Source organism: Lissotriton vulgaris, chromosome 3_1, assembly GCF_964263255.1.
Source record: "Lissotriton vulgaris chromosome 3_1, aLisVul1.2, whole genome shotgun sequence".
NCBI lineage: Eukaryota > Metazoa > Chordata > Amphibia > Caudata > Salamandridae > Lissotriton > Lissotriton vulgaris.
In genome coordinates, this window is record NC_141689.1 from 1,708,109,889 (window position 1) to 1,708,132,083 (window position 22,195).

The window sequence follows — 22,195 nt, forward strand, 5'->3', positions numbered from 1 at the left end:
ACCATCAGGATTCAAGCAAGCCGGGCTGAAGACGGCTGAAATGCAAGAAACCGGTCCCCGGTAGCTTGTCTCCTTTCTGGTGAAGAATTGGCTTGGTAGTTTAGTCTGCCCTGTTCCCATGATGCACTGGGCCAGGGACAGACTGATTTGCATATAGTCAGGTTCTGAGCTGGGATGGTGAGGTGAGATAAATAACGGTGATGGATCAAGCCCTGATCTTTGGACTGGGTAAGAGTGGTCTGCTTAATTCAGACACTCTGTTCATCACCACCCCCCTTTTCTGAATCGTTTTTTGCCACTATAGGTGTGGCAGGGTATACTCAGACATGAGTCCCTTTCTCACTGCACCATCAGGATTCAAGCAAGCCGGGCTGAAGACGGCTGAAATGCCAGAAACCGGTCCCCGGTAGCTTGTCTCCTTTCTGGTGAAGAATTGGCTTGGTAGTTTAGTCTGCCCTGTTCCCGTGATGCACTGGGCCGAGACAGACTGATTTGCATAAAGCCAGGTTCTGAGCAGGGATGGTGCAGTGAGATAAATAACGGTGATGGATCAAGCCCTGATCTTTGGACTGGGTAAGAGTGGTCTGCTTAATTCAGACACTCTGTTCATCACCACCCCCCTTTTCTGAATCGTTTTTGGCCACTATAGGTGTGGCAGGGTATACTCAGACATGAGTCCCTTTCTCACTGCACCATCAGGATTCAAGCAAGCCGGGCCAAAGACGGCTGAAATGCCAGAAATCGGTCCCCGGTAGCTTGTCTCCTTTCTGGTGAAGAATTGGCTTGGTAGTTTAGTCTGCCCTGTTCCCATGATGCACTGGGCCAGGGACAGACTGATTTGCATATAGCCAGGTTCTGAGCTGGGATGGTGCAGTGAGATAAATAACGGTGATGGATCAAGCCCTGATCTTTGGACTGGGTAACAGTGGTCTGCTTAATTCAGACACTCTGTTCATCACCACCCCCCTTTTCTGAATCGTTTTTGGCCACTATAGGTGTGGCAGGGTATACTCAGACATGAGTCCCTTTCTCACCGCACCATCAGGATTCAAGCAAGCCAGGCTGAAGACGGCTGAAATGCCAGAAACCAATCCCCGGTAGCTTGTCTCCTTTCTGGTGAAGAATTGGCTTGGTAGTTTAGTCTGCCCTGTTCCCATGATGCACTGGGCCAGGGACAGAGTGATTTGCATAAAGCCAGGTTCTGAGCTGGGATGGTGCAGTGAGATAAATAACGGTGATGGATCAAGCCCTGATCTTTGGACTGGGTAAGAGTGGTCTGCTTAATTCAGACACTCTGTTCATCACCACCCCCCTTTTCTGAATCGTTTTTGGCCACTATAGGTGTGGCAGGGTATACTCAGACATGAGTCCCTTTCTCACTGCACCATCAGGATTCAAGCAAGCCGGGCCGAAGACGGCTGAAATGCCAGAAACCGGTCCCCGGTAGCTTGTCTCCTTTCTGGTGAAGAATTGGCTTGGTAGTTTAGTCTGCCCTGTTCCCATGATGCACTGGGCCAGGGACAGACTGATTTGCATATAGCCAGGTTCTGAGCTGGGATGGTGCAGTGAGATAAATAACGGTGAGAGATCAAGCCCTGATCTTTGGACTGGGTAAGAGTGGTCTGCTTAATTCAGACACTCTGTTCATCACCACCCCCCTTTTCTGAATCGTTTTTGGCCACTATAGGTGTGGCAGGGTATACTCAGACATGAGTCCCTTTCTCACTGCACCATCAGGATTCAAGCAAGCCGGGCCGAAGACGGCTGAAATGCCAGAAACCGGTCCCCGGTATCTTGTCTCCTTTCTGGTGAAGAATTGGCTTGGTAGTTTAGTCTGCCCTGTTCCCATGATGCACTGGGCCAGGGACAGACTGATTTGCATATAGCCAGGTTCTGAGCTGGGATGGTGCAGTGAGATAAATAACGGTGATGGATCAAGCCCTGATCTTTGGACTGGGTAAGAGTGGTCTGCTTAATTCAGACACTCTGTTCATCACCACCCCCCTTTTCTGAATCGTTTTTGGCCACTATAGGTGTGGCAGGGTATACTCAGACATGAGTCCCTTTCTCACTACACCATCAGGATTCAAGCAAGCTGGGCCGAAGACGGCTGAAATGCCAGAAACCGGTCCCCGGTAGCTTGTCTCCTTTCTGGTGAAGAATTGGCTTGGTAGTTTAGTCTGCCCTGTTCCCATGATGCACTGGGCCAGGGACAGACTGATTTGCATATAGCCAGGTTCTGAGCTGGGATGGTGCAGTGAGATAAATAACGGTGATGGATCAAGCCCTGATCTTTGGACTGGGTAAGAGTGGTCTGCTTAATTCAGACACTCTGTTCATCACCACCCCCCTTTTCTGAATCGTTTTTGGCCACTATAGGTGTGGCAGGGTATACTCAGACATGAGTTCCTTTCTCACTGCACCATCAGGATTCAAGCAAGCCGGGCCGAAGACGGCTGAAATGCCAGAAACCGGTCCCCGGTAGCTTGTCTCCTTTCTGGTGAAGAATTGGCTTGGTAGTTTAGTCTGCCCTGTTCCCATGATGCACTGGGCCAGGGACAGACTGATTTGCATATAGCCAGGTTCTGAGCTGGGATGGTGCAGTGAGATAAATAACGGTGATGGATCAAGCCCTGATCTTTGGACTGGGTAAGAGTGGTCTGCATAATTCAGACACTCTGTTCATCACCACCCCCCTTTTCTGAATCGTTTTTGGCCACTATAGGTGTGGCAGGGTATACTCAGACATGAGTCCCTTTCTCACTGCACCATCAGGATTCAAGCAAGCCGGGCCGAAGACGGCTGAAATGCCAGAAACCGGTCCCTGGTAGCATGTCTCCTTTCTGGTGAAGAATTGGCTTGGTAGTTTAGTCTGCCCTGTTCCCATGATGCACTGGGCCAGGGACAGACTGATTTGCATATAGCCAGGTTCTGAGCTGGGATGGTGCAGTGAGATAAATAACGGTGATGGATCAAGCCCTGATCTTTGGACTGGGTAAGAGTGGTCTGCTTAATTCAGACACTCTGTTCATCACCACCCCCCTTTTCTGAATCACCATCCACAAAATGCCATGGCCTTGATATATAGCCCATCACTTATTGGAAAAGTATAAACACACATGAAACCAACCAGCAGAGAGGGTCTGGATCAAATCACACTCTCTGTTAGTAATTATTATTGTACTTTTTTGAGTAATTGATGACATGAAATATTCCAACCAGAAAAAGTTGTCTGTAGCCACACTTCATTAGTATCACTTCTGTATACAACTGGTGGACACATTATGCTTTCTTTGGCTAGGGTATTTGCACTTACCTTTTCCAAGGTGAACTTTCACGTTTGCCAGACCCACTAACTACAGTGTTTTATTTGATCTCTGTCACAATGTCAATGCAGTATTCTCCTTTAATCAGTCATGATGAGTGGTCTATTGCCTCTGAGCGAAATCATTGTGTCTGAAATGTACATCATGATCATTGACAATGACACGCTAAGTAAAATATTCTCCCCTGATTTAGATGCCCACCAGAGTTGCTTTTGGGTTGTTTGCTCGTACAGCATGGCTTTTCCCATTGTGTTTTTGTATGTGTATGTATTCTCTCAGGCCTCATACGTCTAAATGCCCATTAGAAATCTTATATTTACTCTTCTCTGTGGGTCTACGTAAATATTGCAGATGGTGGCTTTGCCATAAACAGATGAAAAAACACTGAACAATGTGGAATATCCCCCAGCAGTACTTGAAGTTGTGACACTGGGAGGAACAATAGTTTAGGCCATGTAACTCTGAAGTATAGGTGTGTTTACTGCACATTTTGGACAGAACACTGATAAAGGGTTTTGAATACTGATGCTTCTTACAGCACTCTGTGGCTTTTCCTGGAATAGCTGCTATGGTACTATTGGTTATCAGAAAGCAATGGTTTACTGTAGTTTAATTTTTGTGTAATGGATGACAACGCTCTCTACTTGTGAATATAAAAATCTGTATAGAATGTATATACATGATACGTGATCATACAGGGATTTTCAATAAAAGGATTCAAAACCCAAATGCTATCACAAAGATAATACAATTTATTTTTCATAAATATAATAGTTCTGGATGATCTAGTGTTCACAATTGTAAAGAAGGTGCAAGTGTGAGTAACAAGTGAAAAAAGTGCATCACAAAAAATATAAAAAGACGTGTGACGCTTGACTCCTTAACTTATTTCTAGGATTGGGGTCAATAAGTAGGGTTTATATATTTCTATATATGTTTGTAGTCAACAATGTTTTGACATTTGGTTATTGGGAGGTCATGATCAGGACAGAATGGAAAGGGGCGACCACTCGGTCCCCCCGAACGTATGATCGGGTGCCCTGATCCTCCCGGGAAACCATTTTGGGCGGGGGCCTGTCTCGGCTGGTATGCCCGAAGCGGCGTAGCCGGGGCGTGCCTTTTTCCCGCCCAAGAGGGGTTGTCCTAGACACTTACACCGATGACTACGCCCAGTAGGCGTACCTGGGGCGGGTACACGCCCTCCCAAAGAAGAATTAAGAGAGCGGGAACCCGAAGAAGCGTCCTCTTGTTCCTGTGCTTGGAAGGCTGCACCCACTCGTTGCTCGTGAGCCCTCGACGGAACAAGGAGCCATTTTTGAGAACTTGTAATTCTTGTGTTTCTCTTTCAGTGACTGTACAGCGAAGGATCCAGGACCGTGTCGATCGACCCGGAGGAGATAATCGAAACCATGTCTGGCAAGAAGGCAGGAAAGGGTTCCGAGACAGACCAGGTGCTTCGCATGTTGGTGAACAGGATGGCGAGAATAGAACGGAGCATCGGGCAGGTCCCAGAGCTTGGTCGAGATATGGCAGGCATCAAGAAGCAACTGGCCGCAATGAACAAGCCTGGTAACCCGAAGAAGGTAATAGGCCCGGCATTGCCGGGTGTCGTCCCCGAGGGTAGAGGGAAACGGGTCAAGAGGAGGGCGGCGGCAGGGGAGGATCCGGTCCCTGAAGTGCCCCCGGTCAGCCCTGCCGTACCAGCCGATGGCCCAGTACAAACCCCTGACACGGGTCAACCGATTCCGGTTGTGATTACGCCCGCTAACGAGGACGATATGCCTCCTGAATTGGCCACCCAGTTGGCCGCATGGCTTGATAAGAAGGCAGGAGGTGCTACGGCCCCAGGAGACACGGCCAAAGAGGCCAAATTATTAATCCAGCAGTTGCGGCAGTCACGGGATGCCGTGAAGGCGAATCTCCCTCTTGTCTCCCCACAGGCGACACCAGAAGGACCGGCAGCAGGTCTCGAGAAAACGGCGGGAACAACGACCGCACCAGGTAAGCTCGCCTTGCCAGTGGCAGGGGAGGGCTCATTACCCTCGAGGCGGGAGAGGGTGGTTCAACATATACCGTTGGCCACAAAAGAGTTGATCTGGGCAGACAAGTATGTCAATATGTTTTCGTTATTAACTGACCATCGCAAGATGGAGTATGCTAAAACACAGAAAGATTTATGGCACCCGAGCGTCTGGCGCGCCAAGATGGCAGAGTTCAGGGTTGAAGAGACGATAACAAATTGGGCTAAGGCCTTTGCAATGTTTACTGCGATTATTGGGGAACGTAAGCCCAAGGTATTGCCCGAGCTTTCTTGTTATCAGGCACGTATAATGGATTTTTATGAAACGTATGAGGGGGGTGAATGGAAAGGTTACGACATGAAGTTCCGTAAAGCAAAAGAGTTTGATGCCTCTCTGACATGGGATTGCCTCGACTCCATTTCTTGGCATAAACAGCTCCTGCCTGGGGCGGCAAAAACTTCCTCGGCAGGTGGGAATGGGTCGGGGGTTTCCCGCCAGAAGCCCGCGATGTCCTTTCGAGCAGGCACCGGCGACGATCACCAGCCGAAATCCGGCGGGAATGGTGGAAAGCGGGGGGTCTGTTGGGGCTTCAATAGAGGCAATTGCAACAGACCGCAAGGTGCATGTAGGTTCAAGCACGTGTGTGCGGGTTGTGGGAATCCCTCTGACACGGAGAGTTCATGCAGATCAAAAAATAGCGGGGCAGGAGGTAAAGGAGGGTCCAAGCAGGACTGAGGTGGATTGTTGGGTACAATTGCCTACTCCCGTTGATGTCATGGCTATGACTCCTTGGTTAAACAAATACCCGGATTATGTCTCCGCTGGGGTGTTGAGGAAGAGATTCTTATATGGCTTCCACATCCCGGCGGGGGATTTTCATGGGGAACCTTTTTGCAAAAACCAGCTTTCAGCACAACAGAATCCAGGTGTTGTGGAAAGAAAAATCGATAAAGAGGTGAGACTAGGCCGAGTGGCTGGGCCGTTTCGGCTCCCACCAGTGGCGGATTTCATCTGTTCCCCGTTAGGGGTGGTCCCCAAAAAGGACCCGGGGGAGTTTAGGCTGATCCATAATTTGTCTGCTCCAAGGGGCTTCTCAGTAAACGATGCTATTGACCCAGAAGTCTGTTCGGTGCGGTACGCATCGTTCGATGACGCCGTCACCATGTTAAATCACCTGGGCCCCGGAGCGCTGATGGCGAAATCGGATATCGAATCAGCGTTCCGGTTGCTCCCGGTACACCCACAAGATCAGCGTTTGCTAGGTTTTACGTTCCAACGAAGTTATTACATGGATAAATGCATGCCGATGGGTTGATACATTTCTTGTGCCTATTTTGAAAAATTCAGCTGTTTCTTAGAGTGGACATTCACCGAGGCCACAGGGCATAGGCATATTATGCATTACCTAGATGACTTTCTGTTCTTGGGAGCAGCCGGCGACACGAAATGTGCGCAGGCGCTACACGACTTTTGCATCCTTATGAGGGAGTTTGAAGTGCCATTGGCACCCGGTAAGACGGTTGGACCATCTACTTCACTCGAGTTTCTGGGAATTGAGCTCGATTCTGTGGAGGGATGTTTCCGTTTGCCAGTGGGAAAGGTATCTAAATTTAGGGCTTCCCTGGAACTTTGCCTTGGTAAGGCGAAAGTGACCCTGCACCAGTTACAGCAAGCAGTGGGTCAGCTTAACTTTGCCTTGAGAGTGATACCAATGGCACGCCCCTTCTCACGCTCTATTGCACAAGCTATGGTTGGTCTCAAAGAAGGACACCACCGCACGAGACTGTCTGCAGAGGTTCGCCAGGACATGCGCATCTGGTTGGCATTCTTGGCGGACTTCAACCGTCGAGTGGTGTGGAACAAGCCGCCAGCGTCCTCGGACGAGCTGGGTTTGTGGACCGACTCGGCGGGAAGCGTGAGATTTGGCGCCATCTTTGGTAATCGATGGTCGGCGCAAACATGGCCGACGTGGTGGCACACCAGCGGTCTCACAGGTAACATAGGGTTCCTCGAGCTATTCCCTATTTTTGTTGCTCTAATGGCATGGCCGAACGAGTTCGGAGACCGCTCGGTGGTATTTTGGTCTGATAATATGACTGTTGTCGAATGCATCAACCAACAGGCAGCACGCTGCAAATGGATCTTGAGATTGTTAAAGGAAATTGTGCTGCTTTGCATGAGGCTGAATGTACAGTTCAGGGGGAAACATGTGCCGGGTGTACTGAATCATGCGGCTGATGCACTCTCTCGTTCACATATGCAGGCGTTCAGGGTTTATCTACCTACAGCGGACCTAGTGGCTGCACCATTCCCCGAAGCACTCTGGCTAATCGGTGCCCCGGATTACAAGACCTCGTGGCAGCAAGCTTAGCCCCCAGGACGAGGAAGGCATACGAAGGAGCGTTTCGTTCCTATTGTGCATTTTTGGGTCCGACAGGGAGTCAGAACTGGGGTCAGGAGGATTCCTTCCTTGGGTTCCGGATAGCACTGCACAGAGAGGGCCGATCAGCGGCTACGGCCAATAGACACAGGGCGGCCATCTCATTCATGGCGCAGGTGCATGGCATCAAAGACCCAACAGGTTCCTTTTTGGCGAAAAAAGCCCTTCGCGGCTGGCAGCGCCTCGAGGGTCGCAAGCAAGACGTGAGGCGCCCGATTGGCTTAGAAAGGTTGTCCCTGCTCATGGAAAAACTAGGCACGACATGCTCCTCCCAATTCGAGGCGGTGCTGTTCCGGGCAGCTTTCGCATTAGCGTTCCATGGGGCTATGCGGGTGAGCGAACTGGTCGCAAAGAATAAGAAAGATGTGGAGGGAGGCTTGTGCAGAGATCACATCCTGATTAGGGGTGATTCGATGGTAGTCTTGATAGCTAGGTCCAAAACCGACCAGGGAGCGATGGGAAACAGTGTTGTTGTCCAGCGCATGCGAGGGTCCCCCACGTGCCCGATAATGTGTATAGAGGAATACTTGGCACTGAGGGCGGATACATGGGGGGGAGTCTGCTGAGGCACATCGATGCCACCCCACTGACGAGGTTTCAGTTCCAGAGGGTGCTAGCACTGACAATCGCTGCGGCGGGCATGGACCCGTGCAATTTTGGGACCCACTCCTTTAGGATAGGGGCTGCTACTGAGGCTACGGCCAGGGGTCAGAGTTCAGAAGAAGTGAAACAGTTAGGACGATGGTCCTCGAATTGTTTTAAAAGGTATGTGCGATTGCACATGTTGTGAAGTCAAGTTACATGCACTCACGCTTCTTGTCTTCTGTTTGATTTACAGTTTCGCGAGCATGTCATGCGGGGCGGAATTTGCAGTCGACCCAGTTCCAGGGGACCAGCGGTCATGGATCACCGTCTGAGGAGAGAGTGGTTTGGGTCGTGGGCCACTCATACGTGAGGCGGGCTGGGGACGTATTCAAAGCAGGTGACGCGACTTGCGCAGCTGGGGAATACGGGTACAGAGTGGCCTTCCATGGAAGGGGCGGGCTCTGTGTTGACCAATTCGAATCGTTTATTGCGGGTCTCTTAGGGCGGCAGAGGTCACCGCCATCTGTAGTCATAGTACACCTGGGGGGCAACGACTTGGTGACTCTGGGTAGACGAGTATTACTCGAGCAAGTGTTGTCGGCCGTTAGCTGGTTGGCAAAAAGAATCCCGGGGTGCACGATTGCCTGGTCCCACATGGTTCCCAGAAAGGTGTGGCGGGGGGGCCTTTTGGTGTCAGCACTGAACCATTCGGTGAAGAAGGTTAACAACAAACAGTTGCATAGCATTCCGCATGGGTGTATTCGGGGGGATCACATGTATCTGAATGATGGGGTTCACCTGTCCCGGGAGGGGAATGTTTTACTCATAGGAGACTTCATAGCATGGCTAAGGGGTTTGAGGAAGCATGACCTTTAGGAGGAGTTTGGGGGGGGCCGGATAGCCGGTCAACTATCCGGCCTGTGGCGGTAAGGTCATGATCGGTGAGCAGTAATTTCAAGGTCCCTAGAGGGGGGCGCCACCCACTATGGATGGGAGCGCCCGGGGGGAGGTGGCCATTGGCCCCTCCCACGGGGAGGCGGCACCCACTAAGGATGGGTCGCCTAAGGGGAGACGGCCATAGGCCCCTCCCATGGGAGGAGGCGGCTATATGCCCCTCCTACGAATTTCCCGGGGCCCAGATATCCGCGACGGCGGATGTGATAGAGAGTTTGGGGGTGGGGGGGGGAGTCCACGCTGTCCTTCCTACAGATACCTCACACTGGTGCTCGGACGACCTTTAAGATGGCATCGAGCGGAAAGAGGGGCCCCCAACAAGACAAGGGAAATTACAGTTGGCCATGAGGGTACAGTCCTCTGCGCGGCTGTCACTCACACCGTGATGGCGAGAGTTTTTGGTAGTAGGGATCTGACACCGGTTAAGACCTTGCCGTTGGCCCTTAATGCTAGGATGTACAATTTTAATTTAGAAAGTATGCATTTGCAGGATGTTAGACTCGGCTAGGATACCTTTGTATTAGAGATTTGTTAAGGTTAGCCAAATAACATGTCTTCATCGAAATGTAATAAATGAAAATTGTACATGATTATGAAACTTTTATTTAATGTTTTAATTTTGTTTCATATTTTAATAAATATGGCCGGGAGGGTGACTCCCTCCCTCCAAAAGTTCAGAACTGCGTCCGTCTTCCCATCCTTGGGGATTGTGTTGGGAGGGGGTGACGGCATCCCGGGCATATGGAAAGGGGCGACCACTCGGTTCCCCCGAACGTATGATCGGGTGCCCTGATCCTCCCGGGAAACCATTTTGGGCGGGGGGCATGTCTCGGCTGGTATGCCCGAAGCGGCGTAGCCGGGGCGTGCCTTTTTCCCGCCCAAGAGGGGTTGTCCTAGACACTTACACCGATGACTACGCCCAGTAGGCGTACCTGGGGCGGGTACACGCCCTCCCAAAGAAGAATAAAGAGAGCGGGAGCCCGAAGAAGCGTCCTCTTGTTCCTGTGCTTGGAAGGCTGCACCCACTCGTTGCTCGTGAGCCCTCGACGGAACAAGGAGCCATTTTTGACCCACCCACCAGCCCCTTATGGCAATGTTCGTTTTGCTATAAAGTTTTGCTCTGATAACATCTTTTTCCCTCCGTATAGCAGGAGATTGAATGTCTAGATTGACGATGTGACTTTTGTCTGTCTGTTTTTCCTTTTAGGAGTAAACAGTTGATACAATTAAGTATGCTGATATTTTCTTCCTTAGTAGGTGAAAAAATGTCGTATTTATTTTTTGGTCGGGCGGTAAGGTCATGATCGGTTAGCAGTAATTTCAAGGTCCCTAGAGGGGGGCGCCACCCACTATGGATGGGAGCGCCCGGGGGGAGGTGGCCATAGGCCCCTCCCACTGGGAGGCGGCACCCACTAAGGATGGGTCGCCTAAGGGGAGACGGCCATAGGCCCCTCCCAGGGGAGGAGGCGGCTATATGCCCCTACTACGAATTTCCCGGGGCCCGGATATCCGCGACGGGGGATGTGATAGAGAGTGTGGGGGTGGGGGGGGAGTCCACGCTGTCCTTCCTACAGATACCTCACACGGGTGCTCGGACGACCTTTAAGATGGCGTCGAGCGGAAAGAGGGGCCCCCAACAAGACATGGGAAATTACAGTTAGCCATGAGGGTACAGTCCTCTGCGCGGCCGTCACTCACACCATGAGGGCGAGAGTTTTTGGTAGTAGGGATCTGACACCGGTTAAGACCTTGCCGTTGGCCCTTAATGCTAGGATGTACAATTTTAATTTAGAAAGTATGCATTTGCAGGATGTTAGACTCGGCTAGGATACCTTTGTATTAGAGATTTGTTAAGGTTAGCCAAATAACATGTCTTCATCGAAATGTAATAAATGAAAATTGTACATGATTATGAAACTTTTATTTAATGTTTTAATTTTGTTTCATATTTTAATAAATACGGCCGGGAGGGTGACTCCCTCCCGCCTTCCAAAAGTTCAGAACTGCGTCCGTCTTCCCATCCTTGGGGATTGTGTTGGGAGGGGGTGACGGGCATCCCGGGCATATAGTGATTAGTGACCACCAGGTATCTAAAACTATATACATATACATATATTTCTGGATGCGGCAAGATAAACATGGTACGGACCACCACCATGTCGAGTTTAAATTTTCATGAAGTGCTTTAATTAAATCATCAATAGTTTGGGTAACCAATATACCCTTGGAGGCTTGGGCAGTAAAGTAAATGGTAAAAGGAGCCTGCAAGGGATTTGATTTACAACAATCTTTTTGTTATTCAAAGATACATGTGTGTATTCTAAGAATTAAGAACAGGAAATTAATATTCCTAAACTACAGGTGTGCCTTCTTTCAGTTAACCTAGATGGCATTTACTAGAACCAGCATAAATAGATTAACAACATATTTATGTTCCTTTCTCTCAATAGTACGTCATCTGCAGCAGTAACCATAAAACCAGTATATGGTACTAGGCTGTCTCTGCCACCTTCTACAAGTAAGCAGCACTTTTTACCAAGTCAGCACAAATAGGTAATGGTGTTGGCATCACTTGATTCTTCCTGGGTGGGGCACAAATTGGATATCTGCACTTTGTTACTTACTAATCACTTTTCTGTTTGCACACAGGTTTCTTAATTCTTTGATATTTTCATGTTTGCAAAGCAATTTGTTTACAATGTAAGGTAACATATTGTATCATGCTCATATAGAAGTCTTTTCTCTCAGCCACAATTCCACTCATCCTGAAGATGGCCTGATGGACTACAACCGAACAGACTGAAACGTCGACCCCATCTTCTATTCCTCAGAAATTTTGTTATCCTGGAGCAATACGTATTCTCATCAAGAGATTTGTTGCTTATGATTTAATTGGAATAGTCATGCATTGTTAGGTTAATTTGATTTGACTTCTTTTCATGACCATTTGCTGATTGATTTTATTCATTTGTACTCCAATTTCAAACTAAATATAAAAAAAGATACATTTTTCAAATTACTAGGTTCTCTCGTGTGTTTTCATGTTAAGATATCATTTTGCTTGATGTTGTCTAATGACACTTTGGCACGTCATTGTTATTCAGGCCAGTGCCAGTGCCTGCATGATGCATTTCAACCATTAGACACGGTCTACATAAAGACCGGAGAGGGTGGAGGCGTGCCCCCTTCTTAAAAATACACCAGGCCATGGGTGATGGGGTGCCCTGGGCAGAAATATACAACAAGCCCATTTTTGGGCAAAAGGCCAACAAACAAACAGGGGAGAGGCAGGGAAAGGAGCAGGAACAATTTTCCTTTAGGCTAATGCCAAACCGGTAGGAATTTCTACCAATGGGGCTCTCAAGACTTACCTACTTGTGTTCTGAAATACCATTTTTAATTAGACACACCACTCCCTTTCCTTCACAGAAATTTCCCAACTAATTAAAGGTCCGATTGGTTCCTGATCTATACAGAATTGTTACAGTTTTTAAGAACAGTAAGACTCAGATCTTTCATTGATTTTCAAGATAACAATCCAACCTAGAACATTACAGGACTGCCTCCTGAGTCAGCTTTTAATCCTCCAGCTTAACAAATGCAGCCAGAGGTAATAACGTTTGAAAAATGAATACTCCATGACTTTGATTCCTTTTGACAGGACTTCACGTTTGTCCCATATACCTGCAGTCTACTAGAACGAAAAGCCATCCTGGAATTGAAAAAAAATTATAACATCATAACCAAGCTTTGTGATAAGGGAGGCGAGATAGTTGTTCTGGACAAGGTGAAACATGACAATGAGGTTTAAAGTCAGATTCATAACCTTAAACATTACATGAATCCATTAACAGAGATCCATCAACCATTAATGAGATTACTAAAAATGAAGAACTAGATTGTTTTCTGAGCCATACTTAGTACGTCGTTCTCATTGTAAAAATCTTAAGACTCCTGTTTTATATACATTAACAAAAATGCATAGAATTTAGGAATCCCCACCAGGGAGCCAATTTGCTCTGGGTGTGGGTCGGCTCTGGAAACCCTGGGCTGATTTACTGACTTTTTCATCAAAGATATGGTCCCCTTGACAAAAACATTTTTTAAGGATACTACACATTTCATTAACCCACACAAACATGTTTGACTCTACAAATGACCTGCTAGTTTCACTGGATATAGAGTTCCTTTATATGATCATATCGCAGGATGGGGGAATTTGCAAATTAATGATCTCTTAAATTATTGACCAACACGAGTGCAAGTACCCACTGATATAATTTTCTCCTTACCGGGAATTACTCCCAAAAAGAGTTTCTTCCTCTTTGGTGGGAAATACTATTTTCAATGGAAGAGCCCTTCCATGGGTGTAGCTCCCACCCCAAATTGGGCACTTCTTTTAATTTATAATCTTGAATGTATATTTTAAAAAGTCCTGATCTCAAACTTGTGACTTAGTCACCAATTAATGGTCCTCATTGGGTGGCTAATGCTGTGTATTGGACGCCCTTGTTCTCACCCCTCCTATCATCGGAGAATTATCTTTCAGAGGACCATTTGCCTCTGTGGTAAGGGTAATGCTGCGAGCTGTCTAACCATAGATGCCGAGCACGGTTAAATGGATAAATGAGTAAGTAGCAGAAGTAAAATATAAAATTTAAATTATTGTAGAGCTTCCACTGGATCAAATCTTTGGTAACATAACTATGAAGTCAATGAGTAGTATCAAAGGAGTGTGAGATTTAATGGGATGCGCGTTGCATGCTTTTGAAAAGATTGCGTTTTTTTTAAATGGCTGTTTGTTGTTGAGCGGAGTGAAATGGGTAAAATACATGTGGTTAAAGTCCATGACTGATTGTGGTTCTTAATGCAAAGAACTTGAAGTTTTAAATGTGTCCATTGTGGCCTAAGATCTTGAGATATTACCTATGTGTTGTCTCATTGTAGAAGACACGGAGAAAGTTGTCTGCTGTTTGTGGTGTTGATTGTGAGCATCTTCAACAATATCTTGGTAAAGCGTCCTCTTTGTGTGTTAGTGGTAAATGATTGGTATAGTTGATCTCAGGTGCCCAGGGAATAGCTGTATCAATTTGGACGAAAACTCACTGTCTGAAGTGAATGATTATAGGAAAAAGTTTATTTACCTTGTGAAAGTGTATTTCCTTTAGAGGAGCAGACAGTTTTATTTGTTGCTTGCTCGTATTGTGATTTTGCTTAGAGAAAACACACTGAAGAAAATTGTAAAGGAGGGTGAGCTGCTGCCAAAAGAGTGAGATTAACATCACAGTGTATCGTGCTGAGATTGGTCAGTTGGTATGCAGTCATGCTGGTATTGGTTGACTATGTCATATGAGTCAATAAAAACCAAAGGAAATTATGGACGGAGCAATGACAATACAAGCACTCACCCCCAGTCAACTGATCTGGGTTTAATCCATCACCGTTCTTTAGCCCACTCTGCCTCCCCAGTTCAGACATGGCCACATGCAAATCAGTCTGACCCTGTGCCTCATGGGAACAGTCCAGCCCGAACTGCCAAGCCATGCCTTTCCTGAACAAGAAACAAGCTACCGAGGACCGGTTTCTGGCATTTCAGCCGTCTTCAGCCCGACTTGCTTGAATCCAGTGGCAAAGTGAGCAAGGGACTCATGTCTGAGAATACCCTGCCAACTTATGGCGAACAAAGAGAAACCAAAGGAAATGATGGACGAAGCGTTAACAATACAAGCACTCACCCCTAGTCAACTGATCTGGGTTTAATTCATCACCGTTTTTTAGCCCACTGTGCCACCCCAGTTCAGACATGGCCATATGCAAATCAGTCTGACCCTGTGCCTCATGGGAACAGGCCAGCCCGAACTGCCAAGCCATGCCTTCCCTGGACCGGAAACAAGCTACAGAGGACCGGTTTCTGGCATTTCAGCCGTCTTCAGCCTGACTTGCTTGAATCCAGTGGCAAAGTGAGCAAGGGACTCACGTCTGAGAATACACTGCCAACTTATGGCGAACAAAGAAAAACCAAAGGAAATGATGGACGGAGCGTTGACAATACAAGCACTCACCCCCAGTCAACTTATCTGGGTTTAATCCATAACCGTTCTTTAGCCCACTCTGCCACCCCAGTTCAGACATGGCCATATGCAAATCAGTCTGACCCTGTGCCTCATAGGAACAGTCCAGCCAGAACTGCCAAGCCATGCCTTCCATGGACCGGAAACAAGCTACCGAGGACCTGTTTCTGGCATTTCAGCCGTCTTCAGCCCAACTTGCTTGAATCCAGTGGCAAAGTGAGCAAGGGACTCACGTCTGAGCATAACCAGTCAACTTATGGCGAACAAAGAAAAACCAAAGGAAATGTTGGTCAGAGCGTTAACAATACAAGCACTCACCCCCAGTCCACTGATCTGGGTTTAATCCATCACCGTTCTTTAGCCCACTCTGCCACCCCAGTTCAGATATGGCCATATGCAAATCAGTCTGACCCTGTAACTCATGGGATCAGTCCAGCCCGAACTGCCAAGTCATGCCTTTCCTGGACCGGAAACAACCTATTGAGACGGTTTCTGGCATTTCAGCGGTCTTCAGCTCGACTTGCTTGAATCCAGTGGAAAAGTGAGCAAGGGACTCACGTCTGAGCATACCCTGCCAACTTCTGGCGAACAAAGAAAAACCATAGGAAATGAAGGACGGAGCGTTGACAATACAAGCACTCACCCCCAGTCAACTGATCTGGATTTAATCCATCACCGTTCTTTAGCCCACTCCGCCACCCCAGTTCAGACATAGCCATATGCAAATCAGTCTGACCCACTGCCTCATGGGAACAGTGCAGCCCGAACTGCCAAGCCATGCCTTTCCTGGACCGGAAACAAGCTACCGAGGACCGGTTTCTGGCATTTCAGCCGCCTTCAGCCAGACTTCCTTGAATCCAGTGGCAAAGTGAGCAAGGGACTCACGTCTGAGCATTCCCTGCCAACTCATGGTGAACAAAGAAAAACCAAAGGAAATGATGGACGGAGCGTTGACAATACAAGCACTCACCCCCAGTCAACTGATCTGGGTTTAATCCATCACCGTTATTTAGCCCACTCTGCCACCCCAGTTCAGACATGGCCATATGCAAATCAGTCTGACCCTGTGCCTCATGGGAACAGTCCAGCCCGAACTGCCAAGCCGCGCCTTCCCTGGACCGGAAACCAGCTACAGAGGACCGGTTTCTGGCATTTCAGCTGTCTTCAGCCCTACTTGCTTGAATCCCGTGGCAAACTGAGCAAGGGACTCAAGTCTGAGCATACACTGCCAACTTATGGCGAATAAAGAAAAACCAAAGGAAATGATGGACGGAGCGTAGACAACACAGGCACTCACCCCCAGTCAATTGATCTGGGTTGAATCCATCACCGTTCTGTAGCCCACTCTGCCACCCCAGTTCAGACATGGCCATATGCAAATCAGTCTGACCCTGTGCCTCATGAGAACAGTCCAGCCCGAACTTCCAAGCCATGCCTTCCCTGGACCGGAATTAAGCTACCGAGGACCTGTTTCTGAAATTCCAGCCGTCTTCAGCCCGACTTGCTTGAATCCAGTGGCAAAGTGAGCAAGGGACTCAGGTCTGAGCATACCCTGCCAACTTATCGCGAACCAAGAAAAACCAAAGGAAATGATGGACGGAGCGTTGTCAATACAAGCACTCACCCCCAGTCAACTTATCTGGGTTTAATCCATCACCGTTCTTTAGCCCACTCTGCCACCCCAGTTCAGACATGGCCCTATGCAAATCAGTCTGACCCTGTGCCTCATGGGAACAGTCCAGCCCGAACTGCCAAGCCATGCCTTCCCTGGACCGGAAACAGGCTATGGAGGACCGGTTTCTGGCATTTCAGCCGTCTTCAACCCGACTTGCTTGAATCCAGTGGCAAAGTGAGCAAGGGACTCACGTCTGAGCATAACCAGTCAACTTATGGCGAACAAAGAAAAACCAAAGGAAATGTTGGTCGGAGCATTGACAATACAAGCACTCACCCCCAGTCCACTGATCTGGGTTTAATGTTTAATCTATCACCGTTCTTTAGCCCACTCTGCCACCCCAGTTCAGACATGGCCATATGCCAATCAGTCGGACCCTGTGCCTCATGGGAACAGTCCAACCCGAACTGCCAAGCCATGCCTTTCCTGGACCGGAAACAAGCTATTGAGGACCGGTTTCTGGCATTTCAGCCGTCTTCAGCTCGACTTGCTTGAATCCAGTGGCAAAGTGAGCAAGGGACTCACGTCTGAGCATAACCAGTCAACTTATGGCAAACAAAGAAAAACCAAAGGAAATGTTGGTCGGAGCGTTGACAATACAAGCACTCACCCCCAGTCAACTGATCTGGGTTTAATCCATCACCGTTCTTTAGCCCACTCTGCCACCCCAGTTCAGACATGGCCATATGCAAATCAGTCGGACCCTGTGCCTCATGGGAACAGTCCAGCCCGAACTGCCAAGCCATGCCTTTCCTGGACCGGAAACAAGCTATCGAGGACCGGTTTCTGGCATTTCAGCCGTCTTTGACTTGCTTGAATCCAGTGGCAAAGTGAGCAAGGGACTCACGTCTGAGCATACCCTGCCAACGTATGGCGAACAAAGAAAAACCAAAGGAAATGAAGGACGGAGCGTTGACAATACAAGCACTCACCCCCAGTCAACTGATCTGGGTTTAATCCATCACCGTTCTTTAGCCCACTCTGCCAACCCAGTTCAGACATACCGATATGCAAATCAGTCTGACCCACTGCCTCATGGGAACAGTGCAGCCCTAACTGCCAAGCCATGCCTTCCCTGGACCGGAATCAAGCTACCGAGGACCAGTTTCTGGCATTTCAGCCGCCTTCAGCCAAACTTGCTTGAATCCAGTGGCAAAGTGACCAAGGGACTCACGTCTGAGCATTCCCTGCCAACTTTTGGCGAACAAAGAAAAACCAAAAGAAATGATGGACGGAGCGTTCACAATACAAGCACTCACCCCAGTCAACTGATCTCGATTTAATCCATCACAGTTATTTAGCCCACTCTGCCATCCCAGCTCAGACATGGCCATATGCAAATCAGTCTGACCCTGTGCCTCATAGACAGTCCAGCCCGAACTGCCAAGCCACGCCTTCCCTGGACCGGAAACCAGCTACAGAGGACCGGTTTCTGGCATTTCAGCTGTCTACAGCCCTACTTGCTTGAATCCTGTGGCAAAGTGAGCAAGGGACTCACGTCTGAGCATACACTGCCAACTTATGGCGAACAAAGAAAAACCAAAGGAAACGATGGACGGAGCGTTGACAATACAAGCACTCACCCCCAGTCAACTGATCTGGGTTTAATCCATCACTGTTCTGTAGCCCACTCTGCCACCCCAAGTTCAGACATGGCCATATGCAAATCAGTCTGACCCTGTGCCTCATGGGAACAGTCCAGCCCGAACTTCCAAGCTATGCCTTCCCTGGACCGGAAACAAGCTACCGAGGACCTTTTTTCTGGCATTCCAGCCGTCTTCAGCCTGACTTGCTTGAATCCAGTGGCAAAGTGAGCAAGGGACTCAGGTCTGAGCATACCCTGCCAATTGATCGCGAAACCAAGAAAAACCAAAGGAAATGATGGACGGAGCGTCGACAATACAAGCACTCACCCCCAGTCAACTTATCTGGGTTTAATCCATCACCGTTCTTTAGCCCACTCTGCCACCCCAGTTCAGACATGGCCACATGCAAATCAGTCTGACCCTGTGCCTCATGGAAACAGTCCAGCCCGAACTGCCAAGCCATGCCTTCCATGGACCGGAAACAGGCTACCGAGGACCAGTTTCTGGCATTTCAGCCGTCTTCAGCCTGACTTGCTTGAATCCAGTGGCAAAGTGAGCAAGGGACTCTTGTCTGAGCCTACCCTGCCAACTTATGGCAAACACAGAAAAACCAAAGGAAATGATGGACGGAGCGTTGACAATACAAGAACTCACCCCCAGTCAACTTATCTGGGTGTAATCCATCACCGTGCTTTAGCCCACTCTGCCACCCCAGTTCAGACATGGCCATATGCAAATCAGTCTGACACTGTGCCTCATGGGAACAGTCCAGCCCGAACTGCCAAGCCATGCCTTTCCTGGACCGGAAACAAGATACCAAGGACCGTTTTCTGGCATTTCTGCCACCTTCAGCCGAACTTGCTTGAATCCAGTGGCAAAGTGAGCAAGGGACTCACGTCTGAGCATACCCTGCCCACTTATGGCGAACAAAGAAAAACCAAAGGAAATGAAGGACGGAGCGTTGACAATACAAGCACTCACCCCCAGTCGACTGATTTGGGTTTAATCCAACACCGTTATTTAGCCCACTCTGCCACCCCAGTTCAGACATGGTCATATGGAAATCAGTCTGATCCTGCGCCTCATGGGAACAGTCCAGCCCGAACTGCCAAGCACGCCTTCCCTGGACCGGAAACAAGCTACCGAGGACCGGTTTCAGGCATTTCAGCCGTCTTCAGCCCTACTTGCTTGAATCCAGTGGCAAAGTGAGCAAGGGACTCACGTCTGAGCAAAACCAGTCAACTTATGGCGAACAAAGAAAAACCAAAGGAAATGATGGACGGAGCGTTGATAATACAAGCACTCACCCCCAGTCAACTGATCTGGGTTTAATCCATTACCGTTCTTTAGCCCACTCTGCCACCCCAGTTCAGACATGGCCATATGCAAATCAGTCTGACCCTGTGCCTCATGGGAACAGTCCAGCCCGAACTGCCAAGCCATGCCTTCCCTGGACCTGAAACAGGCTACCGAGGACCGGTTTCTGGCATTTCAGCCGTCTTCAGCCCTACTTGCTTGAATCCCGAGGCAAAGTGAGCAAGGGACTCACGTCTGAGCATACACTGCCAACTTATGGCGAACAAAGAAAAACCAAAGGAAATGATGGACGGAGCGTTGACAATACAAGCACTCACCCCCAGTCAACTGATCTGGGTTTAATCCATCACCGTTCTTTAGCCCACTCTGCCACCCCAGTTCAGACATGGCCATATGCAAATCAGTCTGACCCTGTGCCTCATGGGAACAGTCCAGCCCGAACTGCCAAGCCATGCCTTCCCTGGCCCGGAATCAAGCTACGGAGGACCTGTTTCTGGAATTCCAGCCGTCTTCAGCCCGACTTGCTTGAATCCAGTGGCAAAGTGAGCAAGGGACTCACGTCTGAGCATACCTGCCAACTTATGGCGAACAAAGAAAAAACAAAGGAAATGATGGACGGAGCGTTGACAATACAAGCACTCACCCCCAGTCAACTGATCTGGGTTCAATCCATCACCGATCTTTAGCCCACTCTGCCACCCCAGGTCAGACATGGCCATATGCAAGCCATGCCTCGCACTATTATTGGTTGAGAAAGCTGAGCAAGTGAATTATGGGATAAATATATTTCCTGGATTTTATGGAAAAAATTTGTGAATACAAAATTTGAAATGAAATTAAATTTTGTAAAGCATTCCAGAAATTGGTAAAGTAATATTAGACCGTATCCGTTAATGCAAAGGTAGAAGCACCACCTGAGGGTATTCCAGGATACCCTATCATGATGGATAAAGAGGGGGACCAGGGTTTACAGTTTCCTTGCTATAGGACATTCAATTTGAGAATTTTTGAGAACTTAAGGAGAAGAATGTCCGAAATCAGATCAGCTCCTAGACCTACGGTAATTGAAGCATTACATACATGGGACACATGGCTCATTAGAAAAAGAAAAAGAGAAAGACACATCAAGGGAGATACAGGATATCTATAGATCTTTATGCAGAAGCTAAAATGGATAAACAGAATAGGTGGAGAGCAGATCTTGTTCATGGCACAAGATTATATCTTGTGTTAGAAGTCAAGGGAGACACTGAGGGAAGAGAAAAGAGAAAAAGAAGCATACAGAGATAGAAAATAATGACACAGGAAAAGAATGAGGAGATAGATGACAAACTTTTAAATGCTTTATTGATGACTGGTCCACCATTCAAAATGCAAGGGTGATGAACAATAGAGCGCAACACGAAGAAAAGCAGTCTTGGGACGCACAGTACTGGTCGGAGTTGAATAATGCTAGTAGCGCCAGGAACATGTGTGTATTTTGGGATTTGGTGAAATGGGGGAAGGGGCGCCCTAGGGACCACCCACAAAACTATGTTCCCCCACGATTTGTGGGTCTCGCACTTTACGTCTCAGTTTGCCTGTCCGTCTTTTGATAAGGTGTTGTGCTCTGACATTCCAAATATTCCCCTAGACATTACTCTATTACACTTCAGCCTAAATGAGGTTGATAGAATACTCAACTCTGTCCCAAAGGGTAGAGCGCCCGGGTTGGACAGTGTTCCTGCTGATCTGTTTATACATGGGAGGGGAGTGTGGGCACCATATATCCAGTCCCTCGCAAATGCTATTGCAAAAGGTTCCTCCATACCAGACACTTGGAAGGGGGCCGAGATAATCGCTCGGATTCAGCCAATTATAGGCCTATCAGCCTGATAGACTGCATACAGAAGGTGATAGCTAAGCTTGTGTTGTCTAGGATCCTAGCCTAGATTGAGGAGGAAGATATTCTGTCCCCTCTCCAGGCCAGGTTCCGTACCCACAAGAGCACTATAGATCAGGCTTTTCGATTTGTTTTGATTTATTGGCGGGTGGAAATCCTTAGAGGTGGCACTCTTTTCGCAGCATTTGTCGACCTTAAGTCGGCATTCAACCTGGTACCGCGTTCTAAGATGTGGAGTGTCTTTGTAAAACAAAGGCATGCCACTGGATGTACTCGCTTTTTTAATTAAACTCCACAACGCAAATTTTGTGCAAGTCCAGTGGGGACAGCAAGGCAAA